Raw genomic sequence first — 24,818 nt, forward strand, 5'->3', positions numbered from 1 at the left:
TTCTAGGTCAAAGCAGGGCAGATTCTGGAGAAGATGAAGTCTAGGTCCCCCCGGTCCTGGCATGTGGGCCTCAGCCATATGGATTTATAAGGTGAGACCTTAATCTCACGCTTCAGATTTCATAAGCCTCACACAAACATAAGTTTCATTCCTTTATCATGACACTTCCCACTTTAAAAATTATACAGATTCTAAAATTGTGAATAAGTCGTTAGGGCAGAAAACACACAGCACTGGCCCTGGACAGAAAATGCAGCCGAGGAGCATGTTGGCATTTTCAGCCAGCACCACGTCTTCCAGCCTCTCACCGTCTCCCCCTTCCCTGGGAACCCACAGCCACCTGATGCCCTCAGTACCCCAAATCATGTCCAAGTTGTCATCTTATTGTTATGAGTCATTTTTGTAAAATACTCTCTTCAATGAGAAGTAATATCATATATTTGTGGCAGTTCTTTATCTGGATCAATCAAATAAGTAAGTGCCACGGATACTTACTAGAAGTAGAGAAAATAAAAATCTGTGTATTTATAATCCCTCATACTTTGTAAGAAGCTCTCTATTTATATATAAAACATGATATCTTAATTCTTAGATGAAGAAATCAACAGTCAATCTTAGGGAAATTTTTAAGACATTTAAATTAAAACCTCTAATCAAATGGTGTGCACATTTATACCGTGATTTATATTTATGCAGCACTCTTCACATGCATTATCTCATTTGATCCTTATAGGGCCACTCTGACTTGGGATCTGGGCTTCAGCCTGTCCTCTTAACTCCAAGTCAGGGCTCCTCTCTCTTGATTAATCACCTCTGCCTCTCACTCCTGCTGCATGCCTAGCATTTGGATAGACACTCTGAGAGCCACTTTTCCAAAAAGTTGTGCTGTAGAACCATGGTTTCTCAACCTACTCTAGAGGAGAAAGGGGAAAAAGATTGATGGTTCAGTACCTTTCCAAAACTCCTTTGCAGCCCTTTTCCTTTTCTATGTTGATATTTCCAACGCACATTGGCATATCGAAGCCTCGAGAAGTCCTGCAGTAAGGGCACTTCCAATTCACCAGGATTTCTCAAATCTCTTGACCTGCAACTTTCTTTTCCTGCTCTTTCTCTAATTTGCAGAACACACTCTCTTGAAATGACTGGAGACAAAAGTTATTAAGGAATACAAAGTGCACATGTGAAATGTTTAAATTATCTGACAGCTGACATATGTTCCAGCCTTTCTCCCCTCCTCCCCGCTAGAATGAGAGCTTCAGGTCAGTGAGGGCTGGACAGTCCAAGTTCAGTCAAATGAATGAATAGCAAAGAGGAGGATGGCAGGGAGGACTTTTCAAGTGAGAGAACCAGCTTGATCAAACATATTCTGGGCAGGATCATTTGTGATACATTCAGGAAGACCCATCAGGAGAGAGTTGCAGTAAACAGCAGAAGATGACAAGGGACCTGATGTAGGAAGCTGGTGAGAATAAAAGGGGCCCCAATAGTTTAGAAAAAGAATGTCAGTAGTAGTGCAGTGACCAATTGGATAGGAAGGCTGAATAATAAAGAACGTTAAAGATGTTCTTCAGGCTTTCCAGGCAGGACATTTGGAATACATGGGGCACCTGTGGCAGCATCTGGGCAGTCACAAAGACCAACCAATGTGGTTAAGAGCACATGCTTTGATTCATACAAGAGCATGTTATTTTACTCAGGGTTCAAATCCTGACCCTGTTAGGTATTAGCACTGGGATTTGACCAAATCACTTTATTTCTCTGAGCTTATTTCCCTAACTATAAAAGAGGCTAAGAGTAGTTTCCTCATGAGTTGTTGTAAAGGTTAAGTAAGTTCATGAATTTTTAGGTCAGGATAGTGCCTAGCACAGTGTAGGTGCTCAGTGAGCATTAATTGTTATTTCTATTATTGCTACTGTTATCATCATCATTTTGTGAGGAAATAATTCAGTTTGGGACATGCTGGTTTTAAGGTGAGAATAAAGTAAGACCTTTCTTTAAGTGGGTTTCTTGTAGGCAGTAGGAGGTAGGAGCCTGGAGCTAGTGTACTAGGAGATCGAGGCTGCAGATACAACTTGGAAGTAATCCCTATATAAGAGATGGCTGCACCATGAGAATTAATCTGTTTCCTAAGACATCGAAGCCTTTTTAAAGGATCAGGCTTTGGTGACTCCCACTGTCAGAGCAGATAAAAGGATCCAGTGAGAAGGCAGTATGGGTGATGAAAACCAGGACAAGAATTTCCAAGATGAGTATACATTATCCTGAACCACAGAAGTTGAGAAGTGCATAGTAGAAAGTCCTGAATGGTGAACAGGTGGCTGAATGACACAGCATTACGCACCTGTCCTCTAAACTGGCCTCACCTGAAGGGTTGTCTTCTGAGGCCAAACTTGCAGAAGGATTTCTACACACTGGAGCAGAGAGGACACTGAAAGCACATGTTGTACAAGCAATAGTTAAAGAAACTTGGACTGTTTTCCCAAGATGCAAGACTTCTAAGGTGGTCAGGATAGGTCCATTTCAGTATTTGAAGGGTTGCCACGAAGATCAAATTGAGTTGTTCTTTGAGATTTTAGCGGGCAGAACTCGGTCCAGTCATTTCATCTCGGCCTTAAAGCAGGATGTTCCTGAGGTAGTGAGCTTCTTACAACTGGAGACATTTCATACAGAGCCTGGCTGGTTGGCTGCAAAGCTGTGAAGAAACTCCTGGTGGGTTGGGAGGTCGACCTAGACCAGTGGTCAGCAAATTGCGGCTCGTGAGCCACATGCGGCTCTTTGGCCCCTTGAGTATGGCCACGAAGTTTCAATCGCACTGTATGTGCACACCCACACGTGGTATTTTGTGGAAGAGCCACACTCAAGGGGCCGCAGCTTGCCAACCACTGACCTAGACAAACTATGACCTCTCAGGCCAAATCCATCCCACCACCTGTTTTAGCTTTTGAGCTAAGAATGATTTTTACATTTCTTAGTGATTTTTAAAAATCAAAAGAAGAATATTTTGTGATAGGTGAAAGTGCTATTAAATTCAAATTTCAGTGTCCATTAGTAAATTTCTATTGGAACGCAGACTGTGCAATACGTTGAGGCATTGTCTACGCTGCTTTCACACTGCAGTGGTGAGGCTGAATAGTTACAAGAGAGGAGTTCACAAAGCCTGAAATTTTTATCATCTGGCCATTTACAGAAAAAGTTTGAGATCATCTAGTGGCCCTTATTCAACTGGGTGATCCTGTGAGGGAGAAACGTGTTTCCCTTCGATTTGGGTAGGAGGCCATGGATCAGCCCAATAGCCAATAGGGATGGAAAGCTAGGTGCAGTGATGAGAAGATGTAGGTCATGGATTGGGAATACTTGTTTGAGAAGTCTGACCGAAAACAAAGGTGAAAACTTGGATGGGGGCTCATCAGACCAGCACCGTGCAGGGAAGGTACTTAGGGTGGATGGGAAGACATATATATATGTTTCTGTCAGAAGAGCGACATAAACTCTTTTCCTGTGCTTGATCAACCCAATGGTATTCTTTGCATCTGCTCTATTTTATGGCACAATTAAATATATCTGTTGTCATATCTCTCAGCAAGAGGGGATTTTCTAAATGTTCTTGTTTATAAATGTGCAGAAATTTTTTGCACAGAGAGCCATGCTTTTGTTGGCCAAAGAAAGTGAACACTTGCTGACTTTCTGGCAGTCCTAACAAAAATACTGAAGTGTATTTATACTCTGGGGGCCAGAATGAATTTCAAAATGACAGTGCTCAGACACATAATCAGCCCAGCTTTCCTCTCGTGCCTCCACCAGGTTTAACAACTTTGTCAAATCCCTTCCTCTGAAATCCACTTCTGCAAATAAATTGAAATCCATTCTCTCTACTGCCGTAAACACAAGGCAGGCTTCCCAGCTATGCTCTCAAAAGTGTGGTCCCCACACCAATGGATGAAATAAGCAGGCAAAATCCACGGAAAGTATCGTATGAAACTATCTTTCTTTTAAAAGCAAAGTTTTATTGCTTCTTACAATGTGCTGTCCTTAGTAATGTCTCATAATCATCTCAAACATGTTTACTTCACACTGTTTTGAAGTATAATGGTATTCCAGTAGAATTTCAAGTAAAACACAGGAATTTAGTTACACTTCTTTTTCCAAACAAGGCAAGATACTTATTATGTATTTCAATATAAGTAACTGTCTGTGTGCCAATGAGGGAGCGAGATATTCTACTAATAAAAATCTACACAGAATCAGATATCCTACTTTGGCTGACAGTTTTTCCATTTTTTCCCCAGGGGAATTAATGACAACTATTAACAAGCACTACATTCACCATTTGGTTTTCACGTTCACTCTTTATCCCTATGGCAATACCAAGAGAGAGCTAGCTGTCTGCTCTTAATTCTCCAGTAAATCCTTTTGCCAACCAAGTAGTGTTCAGGCATCTTAACCACATTCAAGGGGCTCTAAATTGTACCTGTCCAGTTTTCTCCTCCACGAATCCCTCCATGTCCCGTTCACATCTGTCAACCTGGATGACTCAATGCTGCTCTGTGGGAAGTGGCAGAAACACTGCACATGGTGCACAAAGGGGCAGGTCTGATGAGAGCGCTGACTCTGAGATTCAAATTCAAATCCCAGCTCTACCACTTACTGTCGTGGAACCCCAGGCAAGTTTCTTAACCATTCTACACCTTAGTTTCCTCATCTGTAAAATGGTGCTATTAACACCAACCCCACCAATAGGATTGTTACAAGAATTAAAAGAGATGATTTGGGGAAATGTGTTTGCCTCAGTGGTTGACCTAGACTCAAGAACTCAATAAATAACTAATGATGAAGATAATGATTCTAGAAAACTAATAATTCTGAATCACTTACTTAGAATAGATAAGAAATTTTACTTTGCTTCCAATACTATAACATTTGCAAGGTATCAGGAAGTTTGGGAAATGGAGGTCACCATTTTGAATTATTACAAAGGTGATAGAGATATTGACATTAAAGTTGGTTCTACTGTCTATATCTGGATCCATACAATAGAGAAACTATATCCAAGTAAATTTTTTAACGTTTTTCAATCCATGCCTTCTTTCAAAATGTTTAAAAAAAGAATTCATATCCACATATAATGTGATTTGGTAATTCGAAATTTAGTTGATAGTATGTCTAAAAGCATTTATAATGTTGAATGTACATTTTAAAAATATTACGTGTTCTCCTCCTTACCTGCCCTGCCCTAACCCTGGCTGACTAGCATCACCTTCCTCAAGATAATAATCCCAGTCAGAGAGAAAAAGTGGTGGGCTGGTCCAGGTGACACATGATAGTTCTAGGAGTTTATGATTTAGGGACTAAATATCCAAATGCTGCAGATCCAAGTCTTCCCCTAACAAGAAAGAAATCCCTGTGTAAAGGGACAGAATGAGAAAAGGCATGGGGGGGGGGGCAGAAGTTTGGATTTCTGAATGTCACCCTAAGATTTAGGGACTTTTTAATTTTTTCAGAAGAGGAGTGACATGACATGACATGTTAGAGAAGAATACCACACCAGTGATTCCCTTTCTCTTGGAAAGAGAGAGTAGTAGGGGGAAAAGACATTCTATCAGCAATATAACTCCCTGAAAATTGTGAAAACCTCTTTCTTAGAAATCCTTAAGAAAACAGTGCACACCATCTGCTTGGGATAGTTTCAGGACTCAAGTTAGCTAACCCTGGCTTCGAGATCCTGACGTCAGGAAATCTCTCCCATTTCTGTGCCATGACTCTAAAACCGGCCAAGGAAATAGCAAGATCATGAGTTTGGAATCTTTGTTCTGCTGCTAGCCAGCCATGTGACATTGAGCAAGTCTCTTAGCCTCTAGGCATCAGTTTCACTCCATAAGACAAAGGATTAGACCAGTTGATCCCCAGTCTCCTTAGAACTTGAGGCCTGGAGTCTGATCTCCCCAAGTTTGAATCCCAGCTGCATTGTGTACTTGACCTAAGTTACTAAGATTTCTAAGCTTCCCTTTGTCCATCTGTCACATGAGGATGGGTAAGGTTGTCCTGATCGATAAATGCCATCTATTGTTATTAAATCCTGATGCTTAATGCATAAGGTGAATTGAAAGTAATGCTGAATGCACACAAATGGAATCATACAATATGTGGTCATTTGTGAGTGACTTTTTTCACTTAGCATAATGTTTTCCAGGTTCATCCACATGATAGCATGTATCAGTACTTTATTTCTTTTTACAGCCAAAAAATTATTTCATTGTATGAATATATATCATTTTGCTTATCCATTCATTGGTTGATGGATGTTTGTATTGGTATTACTTTTTGGTTATTATACACTAGAGGCCCAGTGCACGAAATTCACACCAGGGGATGGGGGGAGGTCCCTCAGCCCAGCCTGTGCCCTCTTGCAGTCCAGGAGCCCTTGGGGGATATCTGACTGACAGCTTAGGCCCGCTCCCCATGGGGAGCAGGGCTAAGCCATCAGTCGGACATCCTTAGCGCTGCTGCAGAAGCAGGAGAGGCTCTGGCTGAGCAGCACTCCCCCTGTGGGAGTGCACTGACCACCAGGGGGCAGCTCCTGTGTTGAGCGTCTGCCCCCTGGTGGTCAGTGTGCATCATAGTGACCAGTCATTCCACTGTTCGGTTGACTTGCATATTAGCCTTTTATCATATAGGATAATTCTGCTGTGACATCCATGTATTCATTTTTGTACAGATATATGTCTTTATTTCTGTTGGACATATACTTAGGAGTGGAATTGCTGGGTTAAATGTAACTCTTTTTTTAGAATTTTAAGGACATACCAAATTGTGTTCCAAAGTGGCTGTACCATTTTGCATTCTCACCAGCAACAGATGAGGGTTATGATTTCTCCACACCCTTGTCTACACTTTCTATTCTCTTTCTTTTTTATTATAGCCATATTTGTAAGTGTGAAATGGTTTTGCTTTGATTTTCTAAATGGCTAATGGTGTTCAGTATCTTTTCATGTGCTCACATTTGTATATTTTATTTAGATAAATCTCTATTCAAAGTCTTTCTCACAACATGTCTGACAAAGGAACATGACATTAAGATACAGTCTCACACCTCATAGATTGGCTATTGTCATTCTAAGTCCTCAAGTATGAATGTGTTCCCTGGTTAAGGAAGGTGTGGACAAGAAGAGAGGGGTCAGCACTTAAGATTCTCACTATACCTGGCATTATGTCTATCAGCACAGAGAACAGAAAATCCGCTGTTTACTTGAAATGGACTTGAAGATGGAATACCTGGGTTCAATTCCTAGTTTTGTTAATGACTACGAACAAGTTGCTTACTAGATAGCTTCTTTAAACCTCTTTTAAACTCCTCCTTTTCATTTATCTTCACTCATACTTTAAATGGAATTCTACATACAGTAGAATTCATCCCTTTAGTGTACAGTCTGAGTTTTGACAAATGCACACAGTTGTATAATGGCCAACACAATCAAGATAGAGAATACTTCCCTAGTTCCAAAAGTTCCTTTTTCTCCTGTGTAGTCAATCTCCTCCTCTACTGCAAACCTCTGGGAATTGCTGGTATGATTCCTCTCTTTACCCTTTTGCCTTTTTGAGAATGTCATATAAATGGAATCTTACAGTAGATGACCTTTTGAGCTTGGCTTTTTTTCATTTAGCATAAAGCATTGGAAATTCATTATTCTAAATGAATCATGGTTGTCGCACATATCAGTAATTTGTTCTGAGTAGTATTTCCTTGTGTGTATATGCATCGCAGTTTATTTATCCATTCATCAGTTGAAGGACATTTGGATTATTTTTAGGGTTTTGTGGGTTGTTGTTTTGTTTTCAATTATGAATTAAGTCACTAACAAACATTGTCAAACAGGTGGAAATAGGTTTTTATTTCTCTTGGATAAATGCTAACCTATTTTGCAAAGTGGTGTGCAATGTCTGAATCGTTTGGCCTTCCCAACAATATGTGAGAGTTCCAGTTACTCCACATCCTCATCAGCACTTGTCAGGAGCCTCCATGTTTTCATCTGGAACAGCAACCTCTGCCTTACTGCTCTCTCAGGATTGTTAGATAGAAATAAAAGTGAAATAACATAAGCAGAGTGCTTTGTAAACTCTAAAGTGCTATACCTACGTAAGAAATACTGCTGCCTCTGATGATAATGTTCATGTTCACTTACACATAAAACGTGTTTCCCACATGAGCTAAATGTTTCATTTTCCCCCCTACATCTTGTCAGAAAAAGTGAGTTATAGCAATCTAAAGCAGCAAGAGGTTTCGCCTTAGATGCATTCTGGAGTTTATTTTGGCTCCAGTTTTTTAACTTTTCACAGAAGCAGATAAATGACCAAGATGTAAATAAATCTTCAAATGTGAGTCAGTTTTGTAAAGAAAAATGACCCTATGCGATGGGTGTCAACAGGAGTGGAGTCAGTATGACGTGCTGTGGGAGAAATAAATGCAGGCCTGACCAGGCAGAGTCCCCAGGGCAAGGCGTTCGGGCTGGCTGCAGCAGTTAGAAGGACTGGCTATCCAAAATGCCCCACTACCATGGGGGTGGGAAGGGTGGGTAGGAAAACTGACAATAAAAGTAATCATTTTAACTTATTTCTTTCAAATTTGAAATTTACTTCTTTCCATGTTAGAAACAAAGGCATCAGAAACAAACAAGCAGAAGGTTTTCTTTTTGACATCAGTAGAAACTAATGTTTAAAGCAGCATACAGATGGTTGCATGTAGAAATATTTATAGATATGCATATCCACAGATTAGTATACACACATGTATTTCCTTGCTTTGTCATCTGAAAGGCCCTAGAAACAACTGACACCCCAGGAGTAATATGCACACCTCGCCCCCAGATCTTGGCTTCTAACACCATTCTCCAATAAAGGGCTTCCTGGTGAAATGGCTGATTCTGAGACTCAGGCAGGTCGTGCACAGAATGAACCTGGAGCACTGGTGGTGCTAGGATGTAAGGAAGTGGTCCCCAAAAACCCACAATAAAGGGGAGTTGTCAAAGAGACACGGGCGCCAAACTGGAACAATTTGAGCAACAAAATAAAATAGTATTAGATTATAGCCTGTTGTGACTTCGTTAAATTAATATTTGACAAATAGAAGCCCGAGGTGTTGAATGGCTCAACAAAAGACAGCAAGGGAGAGTGAAATAGAGAAGTTCATTGCTCACGAGTCCTGGAGGGGCTACCCGGGGAAGTGCAGGTAGAGAGAGGGAGGCAAGACAATATTGATAGATTATTATTAACTAAATTTCATACTTTGAAAGTATGGAACTCAGTTCATTATAATCTAGCAATATTGTTTTATTAATTGTGACACATGTACCATACTAACGAAAAACAATAATAAAGGGGGAAATTAGGCCCTAAATATATAGAAATTCTCTGTACTATCCTTGCTATTTTTCTGTAAATCTAAAAATATTCTAAAACACTAAATTTACTTGTTAAAAAAACAAAAGTTATCTCCTCACAAAATTAGAAATACAAAGACCAAAACTTGTATTTGTTTATATAGAACACTTTGCCCCACTGAAAAATATTCCCTGGGGAGTTTCAGTTTAATCTTGATAAAATTTTAAACAAGATAAGTTTTTTCAAAGGGTGCATGACTTGAATTATGTGAGCTTCAAATGAAACATTTATTACGATTTTTTATTGTTTGTTCATTAAGATACCCAACAAGAAAGATAACACTCTATGGGAGGAGGGCATTTTTTTTTCTAAATCTTAAAAAAATTTTTGAGAAGGAATTGGTTTAAAAATAATCCAGCAGATAATTATTCAGAATATCAGGCACAAAATCAAAGGCCACTCTTTCCGCCAAGTTAATAGAAATAAAAAAAATCCAACTTGGTTTTAGTTCTAGTTCTCTTAATGGTATTTAGTTTTGCTTTTCAGATTAACAAATATGAACAACTGTGCAAATAAGATCAACTTACAAATTTTATAGAACCCAGTATTGGTATAATATGACCACAGCGTGTAGAGTATGTCCACATACAAACATCTGGACCATCTGGGTCAGTCATTCAAGATGTTTTATACCAAGGGAAACTCCCATATTCCTTTTATCAACTTAATTTATTCCTGGCCGGGAGTACCCTTTCCTCTCCCTTAGATAATAGTGATGCCTTTAAAGGATATGGAGCAAAAAATAAATAAATACATAAAGGATATGGAGCAGTTTAGTCGTTCATTGCTTTCTAGTGAGTTTCCTGTAACAGAAAGTTTCTGGCAAGATGTTTTTACATTCAGATCCAAATCACTATCTGTGACAAAATTGAGCCAGGAATTTGACCACCACCCCCCAAAGAAGTTAATGCTCCTCAAGTCTCAGAGTTGCCAGCCTCTGTGAGAGGTTTTTCTCCTGGGACTTTGACCCTGGGCTCTGACCTTGGGCCTGTGTCTCTGCCCACGGTGACTCTCCCGGGGCACTTAGGCCTGTTCCACGCTCAGCTAGCCGTTTATGACTTCCTGACAATGTGAAGAAACCTTGGCCCCTTGGCTACGAGCTGAGTCCAGCAAAGTTAGACAGTTACCAGGTACAGAATTTGTTTCTTGATTTGATTTATCCTAACGCAAGTCTGGCTCATCACCATTTCAGTCTGGCACTGTCATCTCTGCAGCTGCCTCCATCCCAGAGAGTTAAGTCTGTCCTCAGCTAAATGTCTCCAGCGCCTCTCAGTACCTTCCGGGACTACTGTGTCCCATCAGGTTTTTCTTGATGACTCTTGCCAAGCTGATTAAGTAAAACAGTTACTGACTGGCTATGACAGTGGCTCTAACCTGAGTCAGCACTGCACTGTGTGCTTTATGCATGGAGCCTTATTAAATCCTCTGCACGGTCCTGGGGTATAGGTCCTGTTGTTCCCATTTTACAGATGGGAACACTGAGGCGCAAATAACTGAGAAAATATGTTGGAGTTCACCCAGCTGGTACATGGGAGAGCTGGGTCCCAGTCGTGTGCCCCACATAGTGGCTGTCCAGGCAGACCACGACTCCGTCACACTCTGTGCGCCCCCATCTGGGACCCCTTTTCCTCCACTTAGGAATGCCTATCAATCAACCCCAAATATTTGTCCAGGTTCACACTCCTATACCCATCTTTATTTATTTATTGTTAAATCTTTATTGTTGAAAGTATTACATAGGTCCCTTTTTTTACCCCATTGACTTCTAGCCCTCCCCTACACAGGCTTCTAGACCCATCTTTAGACTTGCCATATTTTTCTATACAAGAAAATGTAAGAGTACAAAGAGGAAGTTTTACTTCATATTGTTTTAAGTGGAAATGTTCATTTTAAGTTCAATCACTCACCCTTGCTTTGAGAGCATAAACTTCAAAATGTAAAGTTCATCAACTCATTGTGTCCTTCTTTTGGGTACCCCACACTCCACAACAAAAATGTAATACTCAGGAATACCTCCATTCCTAAAGGTATTTTGTCTCTATCACCTTCCTTATGTCTGGAGTCCCAAGTGGATTTGTTAGGGTTGATGGAGCTGGGCCTCCATAATCAGAAATGAAAGATGTAAGAAGATAGCTAGCTGCCTCCCTCCTGGACCCTGTCCGCCTTGTGCATTGATGATGGGAAGGATCAGACGGGCTATAGCCTTGGCTTCTCCCCCCACCCCCACCCCCACCCCCCAAAAAAATACACACAAAGGAAATCAAGCTGAATGGAAATCTGAATATCTGCATGTGAAGACAGAAGAAATATTAGCCTGTAATCTGAAACAATATAGGGTAGGGAAAGGGTGGGAGCCCTCTGGGATTAGTCTGAAAGCTTCTGCTAATCACCTGTTTATGGTTCTTAGCAAAGGGAACTTCTGGGCCTTATTTTCCTTAACAGTAAATTGTAAAATGTGAGCTTTGGTCTCTTTATTTATGTATGTATCCTCCTCCTTGCAAAAAAGAAACAACAACAACAGAAAAAGATCTGAAGAAGCTTTTGAAAATGATAGAGTAAAAAGGCTAATATGCAAGAAAGGCTAGCTAGAATGATATGAGAAAGAATTCCTAAGCAGAAGGAAACTGATGCCATTGATTCCAAATTGTTGAGGGCTTCCTGGTAGCCAAGACAAAAAGAGGGAGCGGATGGGTTATATTGTTCTCATCATCTGAAACAAAGAAGTGTGGAAATGAGAGAAAAGGAAGGAAAGAAGGCAAGAAGAAGCAGCATACTAGATCATCAGAAAATCCAAGCTAAACTCTGGGAGGATCTTTTCTGTGTGTCCTTGTGTCCTTCAAGAGAAGTTTTGGGGGTTTTTAAAAATTAAATTTATTTGGGTGACATTGGTAATAGGATCATACAGGTTTCAAGTGTGCATTTCTGTGATACATGATCTGTATATTGCAAAAAAACATTTGCAGAAACAGTCTCCTTCTGGCCATATTTTATATTGACCCTCCATGAAAGAACATAATTAAAAGGCATAGCTCTCTGGAGGTATGCATGCAGAGAGCTAAGATAATCTAGTCCAGGTGTGTTGCTCCCTGGCAGTCTTACTTGACACAGGGATAAAACTCAGAAAATCTAAGGAATGAATGCCTGGTATGACCTGTCGCGTTCTTGAATACCAGTTGCCTCAGCCAAGCTTTTGACAAGCATGACATGCTACAGACACTTGAAAACAGAGATTTCTTGGCAAGTCCTTTTTCAAAGAAGAGTAACTTGGGTTTGTGAAAGTTATTCTCCCTTTTATCACCTTTCTATTCCCGCAAGAACTCTTACCTATCTACCAGTAAAGAGGACTGCTACATTTTTTTTATTATGGTGACCCATAGTGAGGAAAAAAGGAAGGAAATTTCATTTTGTACCACTTAGAATACTACCGTGTTAGATTATCTTTTTACAACAAACACAAATTGCTTAAAATAACAAGTATTAAGCCAAGAACTTGGGAGGGGGTGAGAAAGAGAAGGAAAGGAGGAAGGGAGAGAGAGAGAATGAAGGTAAAATACAGGTGCATGCAAATAAATGTGAAAAAGTTTTGTTTAAAAGAAAGAACAGAGTTAGACTCATGAAGCCCTGGGGTAGTCCTGTCACTTAGACATTGCTCCACAAATGTTTGTTGAATGACTAATAGAGCACGGAAGAGAGGACTCAATGGCAGGAGTCTGAGATGAAGTTGCCAGTTGGTCATCTTGACCAGGAAACAAATGTCCTATGACTTCCTTAGAACATTTTATTGTTAGGATGCTAACGCCCTTTTCAGGATGAGCAGCCACAAAATGCATCCCTCTGATTCCTAAACGGATTCCTAAATGGGTTTGTCTGTCAACTAGAATTATATGTCAGAGGCAGGCTGCCAAAAATGAGTCTTCCGGTCCAGCGTATTTGGAAATGATCTCTTCCTCCTGTCATCAGTCAGCCAGCACTTTTGTTTGCTTCTTGGTACCTCTTGAAATATCATTCATGTATTCACTCAGTCTGTCATCCAGAAGTGTCTCTTGAGTGCCTACTATGTGCCAGGCACTGTTCTAGGGTCTGGAGATGCTGCCATGGAAAAACGGACAAAATTTTCTATCCAGAGGGATTATATTCTAGCCAAGTGGAGACAGATGATAAGTAAAATGTATGACATGGTAAGTGCTAGGGAGAAAAGTAGAACAGGGAAGAGGAATGGGGAGTGTTGGGGAAGGGTGGCTATTGTAGGTTGGCAGGGTGGTAAGTGAAGTCTTCACTTAGACACTCATATTTGAGTAAAGACAGGAAAGGGCTGAGAGAGGGAGCTATCTGGATATCTGAGGGAAGAGCAGTCCAGGCAGAGGGAACAGTAAGGGCAAATGCCCTGTGGAGATGGGGGTGGGGTGGTACTATGATTGGCACATTCAAGGAAAAGCAAGGTCCATGTGGCTGGGATAGAAAAGGCTGTGACGTGGGGAGGGGAGCAGTAGGAGGTGAGGTCAGACTACCTGATCTATAGAGTTTGGTAGGCCATTGTAAGGACTTTCCGTTTTAACCAGATTATATGGGATATCATTGGAAGGTTTTGACCAAATTGTTTATATTCTTTTCTAACTTGTTCTTTCACTCAACCTTGTTTTTGGAAATTCATCCATGTTAATATGTGTAGCTCTGGTTGATTCATTTTCATTGCTCTGTGTCATTCTATTGGGTACTCTGTACCCTTCTACCACTGAAAGACAGTTAAGTTGTTTCTCTTGTATTTTTTGTCATGTAAACATGTCTCTTTCTATTTGCATTTGTGGGGAGTGGGGCATATATCCTATTCACCTCAATGCCATACTGAAATGATTTGAGGAAAAGTTAAAAGTTAGGGTTCTACATCATTCTGTTTCTCCTGTGAACAGCTGAAGTTTGTGCCATCAATGGGCCCATCCTATGCATTGCAATCTTCTTTATTTTTTATTTTGCAGTATGGTACTTTTATTCATAAAAATATCGAAATATCTGTTTGACCCTGAAAATACCTAGTGGTAAAATGTGTCCTCTGAAGGAAATCATACACTAGTGCTTATCATTTTTATAATTAAATTATATATTCCATATATTCACTCAAAACTTTGAACCTTCCCGTGTATATTTTTAATTTTTCAATTACAGTACTTTCAGTATTGTTTTGTGATACCCCTTCATAAAGAAGGAATGTGAGAATCCTGAAATCTGTTGAGATAGGCAGCTTAGCCCCATGGGTTGTTCCTGGCCAGGTGTCAACCCACTGCACCCAGCGGACAAATGCATGCGGCTGAACGTTTGAAATTGCTGTTCGCAAATAGCCAAGCGTGCCTTCTCCTCGGTGAGAGTTTGAAGGCTTAGACCAGGATGGTGGCTTTGAAGTGAGGTTCTGAGGAAACCTAGGGAATAGTCCTTGAAGAGACTCTGACCCACTTCCTACCCAGGCGCTCTGCACCCAGAGCAGCTCTGCTTACTCACTGTTGAATCCTAGGCATCCCCATAAAGTCTTGGGGTCCCAGAATTTGAAACCATTTGACTAAGTGACCTGTGAAGAGCTTTACAACTTTAAAGTGCAGCTGTCTCACTCACTCTCACACACACACACACACACAATATATAAAGTATTTTAATGTTTACTTTTGTGTTATTAAATGTTTTAATTAAAAAGGCCAAATTTAATTTCACAATTACAGATTTACTTACCATTGTTTTTAAATGTAAGGCACCATTGAACCATTTACAAGGGATGACTAACCTTCCCTAGGAAAATTAAAGATAAGTATGAGATATCTTGTTAGGCTAGAAGTAAGGAAATACTCAAATGTGGTGATGGAGATATATCAGAAGGATCCAGGAGCCACTTTGAGGCCATTTCAACTTCATTATGATGTTCATAAATTCCAATATAGTGAAAAAATCTCAATCTATGAGTTTAGGGATATTTTTTAAAATATATATATGCATATACAAATGAGAAAGGAGAGCTTGTTCTTACCAACAAATGCAGATTTTACATAAAACCAGTGGGGAATGAAGCATTGTAACCTCCATCTTGAATAAAAAACTGCTGTTTAGAGGATTCTGAAGATGGCGGCAATATAGGCAGACGCGACCCAGGTCGTGTCCCGGAGCAAATGGAGTGAGCAGCTGAAACTAATAACACCCACCCCGAATTGGCGAAATTGCTCAGCTGGTGAGACCGTTTGCAGCCGGGAAGGGCAGAACTCCCCTGGAAAGGTAAAAAAAAAAACCAGGGATTTGGGCAGGAAAGTTTGCCAGACCTCTGAGCCCAGAGGGTCGGAGGGAGACCGCGTGGCAGACAGCCGCGTCCCTTGGGACAGGCACAGCCCCTGACGGGGGAAAGGAGATCCGCAGGATTCCTGGCGCCACCGGGGGAATTGAGAGCTGGGTTCTGTGATCACGGAGGACTGAGCCTAAAGGGGGCAGCCTGAAGAGCTGACCAGACCATGCAGTGCCAGTAAGAGAAGAGCTTACAGAAACCAAGCCTTCCCCGTTTCCGCGGCCGGCGTTTGTTTGTTTGTTTTCACTGAATCCTGTTCATAAGATATTTCGGATACAGACACTCACCTGTGCTGAAGAGAGGGAGAGTGTGCGGAGGAGTGGAATCTGGGGAGAGACTGAGGAGAGAAGGGGGGCCGGGAGAAGTGGCAGCGAATTGAGCGCTGAGACACCCCTGAGCCCAGGACTGGGGCAGCCATTCTCTCTGGAGAGTGAGACTCCTCCTCCCAACCCCCAGGCAAGGAGCACAGCCACACCCAGATTCCACCCTGAACAAGATCAAGGATTAAAATAATCTGATCAGTCCCTGGGAGTTAACAGGGTCTGGCCTATAGAGGGATTTTCAATCCCAGCAACAATACAGAGCGGGTAACTATTAAGGAACCAGCTCTGGATAGTTGACCTCTCCAAATCAGTTTTAAATGCGATAGAGAAGCCCTATAGCCTCAGAGGCCAACCCCAGAACACTGCCACCCAGAGGCTGAGCCACAAACTGACTCTTTGCTAAACACAAAATAAGGCAGTCTGGAAAACAAATACAGCCTGCTTTAAAATAAGGACTGTGGTTTACAACACAGAGGAACAGTGTATCGCAGGGAAACTCAACACTCTCCTGAATACCTGGCAGGACTAAAGGCAAGCCAGACTGAAGAATAGAAGAACCGAAGGACCTTCACTACTGCAAATTTTTTTTTTCTTTTTTCACCTTTTAACTAAGAAACCAATTTTTTTCCTTTTTTCCTTTCTTTTTTTTTTCTTTTTTTTTCCTTTCTTTTTCTTCTTTTTCCATCACCTGATTTTACCCTTTTAATTACTACCTTCTTATTTTTAACCAGTATTATTACTGCTACCATTTTACCATTTTTTAAAGTGCCATTTTTTTTTCTTTATTTTATTTTGGGATTAGTGTCCTCCATTCTATTTTCATCATTATATTATTAGTTGTTTCTAGTTTGCATCCATCTCCAGGGAGCTGTTGCTGGAATTTGTTGGGATTAGTGGCGGTTCTATAGAAGTATTCTCCGCATATAAAAAGTCTCTTCCCCTCTTCCACTTCATTCTCTCTTTTCGCTCTTTTTTTTTTATTTTTATTTTCTTTTCTCGCTTTTATTTTCCCCCCTCCTTTTTCCCAATTTCATTTTTGCACTCCTTTTTTTGGTCCCTACTTTTCTTTTTTCTCTTTTATCTTTTTCTCTTCCTTCTTCCTTATCCCCTAATTCTCTTAATTCGGGTGGTCACCTTTATTTGGGGTTATTAATATCGTGAATATATTTTTGTATAGTGCCTGGTACGTGGTGCCTTGTTGTGTTGTATTTTGTGCCTTTAAATCAACGCAGCAGATCCAAGCAACAGCAGCCTCCTGAGCACCACACCCTCTGCTGAGGAAAAGCAGCTGTACGTGAAGCCTCCCCCCACCAGCCAGAAGAGCCACCACAGCTGTGCACAGCACCCACCAGAGGAGCTGCTGCCAACTGAGGAGCAGCTGCTTCCACAACCGCCCGAAGAGCACCCACAGACCAAGGAGTCACTGCCACCCAGGGAGCAGCCACTGAACGACTCAACATCTAGATATGTCAGTGAGATCAAACATGGGTAGACAAAGAAACCCGCAAAGGAAAGAGAAGGAGGACTCTCCAGAAAAGCAGCTAAGTAATACAGAGGCATGCAACATGACAGAAAAAGAATTCAGAATAAGGGTCCTAGAGTGCATAAACCAGATGGAGGAAAAAATCAACAACTTCTACAAGAAGCAAGAAGAAACAGATGAAAAAGTCAACTACCTATGCAAGAAGCAAGAAGAAACAGATGAAAAAATCAATAACATATGGAAGAAGCTAGAAGAAACAGATGAAAAAAATCAACAACTTAAGTAAGACCCAAGAAGAAATGAAGAGTGATATAGCTGCAATAAAAAACACCATTGAAAGTATCAACAGTAGACTAGGAGAAGCGGAGGACCGAATTAGTGAATTAGAAGACAAGGAAGCAAAACACACCCAAAATGTACTGCAATTGGAGAAAAAAATTAAAAGACAGGAGGAGAGCCTAAGGGAGCTTTGGGACAACATGAAACGAAACAACATACGAATAATAGGGCTGCCAGAACAACAGAAAGATGAACAAGGATTAGAAAACCTATTCGAAGAAATAATATCAGAAAACTTCCCTGAGGTGGGGAAGAAAAAAGTCACACAAGCCCAGAGAGTCCCAAACAAGGTGAACCCGAAAAGACCCACACCAAGACACATCATAATTACCATAGCAAATGTTCAGGACAAAGAGAGAATCTTACAGGCTGCAAGAGAGAGACGGAAAGTTACATACAAGGGATCTCCCATTAGATTACCAACAAATGCAACTAATATTGTGGTGAAAATATAAATCACCATTTGGCAGCCATCATAGAGGCAGATAGTTGATCCAGGTGGTAATCATCAATAGAATGCAGGTGGACAAAGGGTTGATGAGGGGCAAGACTTTGGTGCAATTTTAGAAATATTTCCCCACAAAATAATAATTAACTGTCCGGGGCCCATGGTGACTTCATGGTGCAGAAACCTGACAAAATTATCAAGATTCACACGATCAAGTGGTGTGAAGTGCTGACATCCTATACCCTCTGATGCACCCAGCCAAGTACAGCTTTGTCCTGGGACATCCCTGCCCAAGCAGCATGAGCTCAATCTGGTGACGAGGAAATACCCGCTGGACCCAGGGTGAAGACCCTCCTATAGAATGTGAGGCCTGACATCTTTGAAACTGCGGAGGGCATGAAAGACAGGGAACTGTGGAGGAACTATTCCAGATGGGAAGAGACTGAGAAGACCTGAGAACGAAGTGCAACGTGTGGTTCCCCAGACCAGCGGCATCTGGGGACTTGCGGGGAATGCAGAGTCTTCCACCAGCACTCCCACTTCAGACCCACGGAATCAGAAGCTGCATTTTAGCAAAATCCCAATGATGCCTGTGCACATTGAAGCAAATTTAAAAGAATGGCCAGGGCCCTAGATGGGCAGTTTCAAGCTCTATCAGAATCACTATAGGAGAACTTTGTAAAAGGACAAATGTCTACCTCCTTTCCCAGATCTGCTGCATTAGATGCTCCATGGTGAAGTCTGCAATTCGGTATTTTAAGAAGCTCTCATGGGTGGTTCTGATATGAAGCCACATTTAGGAACCCCCGGGCTCTAAATAGTATTGTCATATGTATACTAGTAAGTGACCGAAGTGGAGTTCCTTCCATATGGGCCTCTAAACACAGATTGGACAGTCAGGCTAATCATCACCATGACACCTACCCCGAGAGCCAAGACATGACCCCAAACAATTCTCCACTGCAGAGGTGGAATGTAAATAAATATTGCCGGTTCACATTTCAGGAGTTTTCCAGAAGAGTGAAGTGGATTTGAAAACTACTTTTTAAAAGATTGTTTGTACAAACATCATACTCTTTCCAGTCCTTGTTTGGCAGAGAGTTTAATCAGATTTAAAATAGTGAGTGTTCTTTGTACGGTTGTATGTTTCTTTTCTTCCAGGGTATGTAAAACAAGACATCTGGGTTTTATCATTAAAATACTAAAACATGTCCAGCATTTTTAGGAAATCTGGACCTGAGTTTATATGCTACAGGTGTTAGATATATTTGATAAAAAGGCCATTCGTTTAGAGTTAAAAGGAAAAAAATATGCATACCAATCTCATTTCAGAAAAATATTTGGCTGAAACATTTAAGGTGGGTTTTTTAAATATATATTTTTGTTGGTTTCAGAGAAGAAGGGAAAGGGAGAGAGAGAAACATCAATGGTGAGAAAGAATCATTGATCGGCTGCCTCCTGCACGCCCCTCCTGGGAATGGAGTCCACAACCTGGGCGTGTGCCCTGACCAGGAATCAAACTGTGACCTCCTGGTTCATAGGTCGATGTTCAACCACTAAGCCACACTGGCCAGGCTAAAACATTAAAGTCTTTTTACTGTGTTTTCCAGCATTTAGAAAATTAGGAGAAAATAAAAAACAAAGTACTTTTGTCAACCCCATATAAAAATATCTGGCTTTCAGATATTCTTTGTTTTACATTATACACTCAACTCTCATCAACTCATAGCAAAATTTGCTTTTGCTCTCTTATTTTGTCACTTTATCTGTAGTAGCTCATGGACATAGAAAGCATCTTTCTTTACTAATTTATTACCTGCCACAGGACATAAAATTTAGAATTTAAAGTGTGAGTCTGGATGTAGTGTAGGCTTATTCTACGCACCAGTCTGAGACATCCTGCTCTCCAGTCCCCCATGGAACAGGGAGGCAAGGGAGGGGGTGTATAGTGGAAAAAACGAGGGAAACATAGAGAAGCATTAATTAAAAATTGTAATTTCTAAGTTCAAAGAAATACCACATTAAATGTAGGTGCCTAGCCAAATCAAATGCCATATCTGAAAATCATTGCATACGTGCTCATTAATACTAGTAAAGTTGGCTAACTTTTCCATTGAGCTTATAGGTACATTAACCATGTTTGCCTCTTTCCTTGAATTCTACAATTCTGTAAAGTAGGTGTTGCTGATAGGCCTGCTTTAACTGGAAGGAATAGAAGAGAAGCTAAGTAATTGGCCCTGTATCACACAGTTAGTGAATGTTAGAGCTGAGCCTCGAACCCAGCACCTCTGGCTTCAAACACAGGCTGCCCCCCACTGCATATAGAAAATAATATTTGTCCAGTCTATACCCCCAAAACAGGATCTTGTTTTGTTTTGGTTTCGTTTGGGGGGCTTTCGGATGTTTCCCTTTCTAAATACTTGAATGGTGTATTTACTTTTCCATCTCTGCCATCTACATCCTAAGCATGTAAATATTTTTTAAAGAGCTTTCTTGAGCCAGATACAAAACATGTCTTTGCACCTCTAGACTGAAAACTCACCCTCTCTCTACAGGAGAAGCAAGGCTTGTGTTTGGCCCTCACCTCCTCTGGCCATAACTCCATATAACTTTTAAATTACTGCCCCCCAGACCCCAAGCCGGTCTGTCACTTTTACAGGAACTATAAGCACACCCTCAAAAACTTTCAACAGCCACAGACTCCTTGAACTGACTGTCCTGAAGAAAATGAGCAGGCTTTAACTTTAGCCCATTCAGCAAATTCACTCCAACATCCTGCCAGCCACAGGGGCCCATCTCCAGAATAGATCTCTTCTCACTTCAGCCTTGCCACATCTCAAGTTTTGAATTTCTGCAGCTTCTATCCTTTGGTTTGTGCCCATGGAGTTGTTAATCAGCGTCCCCACCACCAATGAGCAGCCGCGCTCTCCCTCCTGGGACAGATCCTGGCAGGAGTTTTCTCAGGGGGGGTCTTCCTGCCAGCCCCCTCTCCTCACAGAAGCAGAGGAGGTTTCTTGCTTCTTCCTTTGACGTCTCCTTTTATCCCTAATGAAGACAAATAGCAACCGTACCAACTTTTGTTATTTCTTGCCCATTTTCCTTCCTGCCTCCCTTCTGGAATTCTGCCCCAAATCTTCATTCTCCTGGGCCCTTCCCCTTCCATAGCCCTGTCGGCAGGGCACAGCTGGAGCCCCCTCTTGAGTGAAGTTCAAGCCTCAGTATATCTGAAGCTGCAGGCAGGTCTGCTGCCCACGAGGGCTGTGACAGCAGGCCCTGTCCTAGGCACTCCAGTTTCCATTGCCCTGGCTCGTCTCCCTTTGGTTCCTTGGGTTTGCCCATCTAGAACCCACTGCCCCATCTCTTAGGCTGCCCGAGCTAGTGCCTTTAGCAATTCCTGCAGCTCCGAGCTCTCCTCGCCATCATGCAGGTTAGCTCCTGCCTGGCATGCACCACTTGTTCACGCACATGAATCTGCCTCTGAGGACCCACAGATGGAGGGAGTACATAAGGGGTAGTGATGCATCAAATCCTCTCCACGTGATAACAGAAGCACAGCAGGCTGTGACTATAGGATGTGCTGAGGCCAGGGGACCTGGGGTCTAGCCCTGGCACTGACACTGACTAGCTGAGTGACCTTGAGCAAGTCACCTAACCTCTCTGGTTCTTGGATTTCTTTACCTATAGAATAATGGAAGCAAGGTAAATAGTCTTTAAGGTTCTCTTATTTATTAGTTGTCACATTATGTAGTGGAACCACATGACTAAAAGATTGTCTACTCGGCTCTTGCCTCGTAACAGCCCTGGCTAGGAAATAACAGTTATGCACATGCCTTAATCTCCTCATTTTTCATTATAAGAAAAAATGTTCTTGTGTCTTGGTTTTAGAATTCCTCCAATGACACATTGATGCTGAATTTACAGCACCAGTTATAAAATGATATGCTGCCATTTCTGACTATTTCTACCTCCCAAAGTCCACTCACACCATACAGTTTCTGGAGATGAGGGGCTCCGTTATCAGGTTGGGCAAATGCAGCAAAACTGGTCCAGAATTGCCAGTGGAGATGAGTCTCTGCCTATGTTTGCTCCAGGCTATAGGAGCGTGGAGAGACCTGGTGCCAATAATCCAGAGTCTTTCTAGATGTTAGTATTCCTTTGGGAAAAAATTACATGGTCAAAAGAGTATGGAAAGCTCTGAATATTAGTCGCTCCTTCTTGGCAATTTACCATGCACGTTAGCATATTAAAAGCTCTGAGAAATCTTGCCAGTGTAGAAATCTTAATTTATCCCAGCATTTCCCAAACTATTATGGCCCCAGACACTTCTTTTACAAAATACTTCACATCTGGTAGAACATGTCCTCAGAACACAGTTTGGGAAACATTACCACAAAACATGGGTCTTCAGAGCAGAGAGGGGTAATGACAGCTGCTGGAATATCTATGTAGCACCTACTGTATGCAAAACATATGGAATAATTCAAAATTGGCAGATCGAGTTGCTGGCAGCCAAGATTTCAAAATCTAACGCTGCAGAGGGATGGACACACATGAATAAACATGACAGTCAACAAACAAGACAAACGAAATGTTAAGTAGTACAACTTGGAGGTGCCCAGGCCACTAGGCAGTTGTTGGACTTGCCGATTGAATTTCCATGCTCTCAGCTGTCAGCCTCAGGTTCTTTGCTACACCAGGGCAGCTAGCATTCAGCTCCTTTGATGATATCACCACAGGGTACTTAATTATTTTTATAAAGTAGTTGGGGCACGCCAAGTCATTTTATCCTATGCTGGACATCCTAGAATTTTTGTCTTACATGTACAGCTATGTTAGTTTTTATTCAGAATTAGGATCTATTCTTTCCCCAGAAAGGATGGCATCCTTTTGACAGAGTGAGAAAGATGTTGAAATGGCCAACGTCACACGCTGTTGTTCGGTCCCACTGAATTGAAGTGCCCGCAGTCCGGTGTACCTGACTTTCCTGGAGCCTTGAGCCGCAGCCCTGTTGGAGGCCATGTGTGACTCACTGTTATTTTCCAAGCATTTCCTCTCCCCCCGGCCATATCCATGTGCCCCGATGTCCTCAGACAGCCTCCCGGGATCCTCCTCCTTCTCTCCTGTTTCCCTCCCTGCCAGCTTTCCTTAGACTTTCTATGGATACGTCATTTTTTTCTGAATATGTTTCTTGTCCCTTTCCACCTCCTTCTGCCTCTCCATTCTGACATCTTTAGAAGAAACGAAGCCTCTTTTTTTCTGAGGGTTGAATCCTCGGGAAGTCCTCTCTGCTAACAGAAGAGAAGCTGGCACTGTAATTCAAAAGCCAGCCTTGTTTCCCCAAAGACTACCTCTTAAAGAAGAAGCTGCTTATTATTTTTTCAAAGTTTATTATTTATTTATTGTAATTTTTTACACAAGTTTCATTGTAAGAGAAAAGTTTGTTGGCAGCAGCTTATCATCTTCATCTTCAAATTCATGGCCTCCAGTCTCGGTTTTATATTAATAACACCAGCCAGGCGTGACAACTAACAGTTTAAGAGGTAGAGACTCTCGTCTTCATAATTAAAAATATAAAATAAAAATACAAGTGCTAAGCCTTGTAGCAGCAGCGCAGATGAGCGAGGTGCCATACTAGATCACAAGCCCTGGCTTTGGGAGGGCTGCTCATATCCTCCTTCGATCCTGTCCCAAGTCCCAGGAGAAGAGAAGATCCGTGCAGTTTGGATTTCAGCTCCATTTCCAGGGGGACTCAAGGGACTGCTTTTGTCTGCTGGCTAAGCTAATGCAATGTCTTTACCTACCAGTTGGATTCCAGCTTACCACATCTGTTGTGTTTACTAGTGTCCAGGATGAGGCATGATGCATAATAGATTCTCAGTGTTTGTTAGAGGAAGGAGGGTCATCAGATATATCTATCAAGGCTTTGTGTTTTTTCATTTGCACATTAATAGCAATTGTACTCCATTGTGATACAATCTGAGGGGTGGGAGAGGAGTATCATCTAATATATAAGTAGGGCTTCTCCAAAAACTACCTTTCGGTACCTCCCTTTTCCCCTCTGTGTCCCTCCTAAACAAAAAGTTGTTGGAGCCACGCCAAACTAGACAGGGAGTTCAAGAGACTCTTCTGCCACCTACTTCATGTCAAGGAGGGTGCGTGTGCAATGTGCTGGCCGCTGCATGCTAAGTTCTGAGGCCCCACATGAGTAAGTCATGGCCTCTACCATCAAGGAGCTTACAGTTGGGGGAGATTGGCGTAGGACAAGGTACTAGAATATACCTAAACATATATATACTAGAGGCCTAGCCGGCGATCTGGGCCGATCAGGTTCTCCCCCTACCCCCATCCCCGCTAGCCTCCTCCTTCCCTTTCTCCCTCAGCGCCTTGCTGCTGCTGGCCACCCGCCATGTTCTGCACCACCCCCTGGTGGTCAGCGCACACCATAGTGAGTGATCAAACTCCCAGTCTCCCAGTCAAACT

The 24,818-nt window shown here is 41.8% G+C and overlaps 1 protein-coding gene across 2 annotated transcripts in view; it reads left to right on the forward strand.

The window, feature by feature from the left end:
- Positions 1 to 24,818, forward strand: part of PLCE1 (phospholipase C epsilon 1) — a 292,198-nt gene that overhangs the window by 183,546 nt on the left and 83,834 nt on the right. The window lies entirely within an intron of this gene.

Source organism: Myotis daubentonii, chromosome 13, assembly GCF_963259705.1.
Source record: "Myotis daubentonii chromosome 13, mMyoDau2.1, whole genome shotgun sequence".
In the NCBI taxonomy this organism is placed as follows: Eukaryota; Metazoa; Chordata; class Mammalia; order Chiroptera; family Vespertilionidae; genus Myotis; species Myotis daubentonii.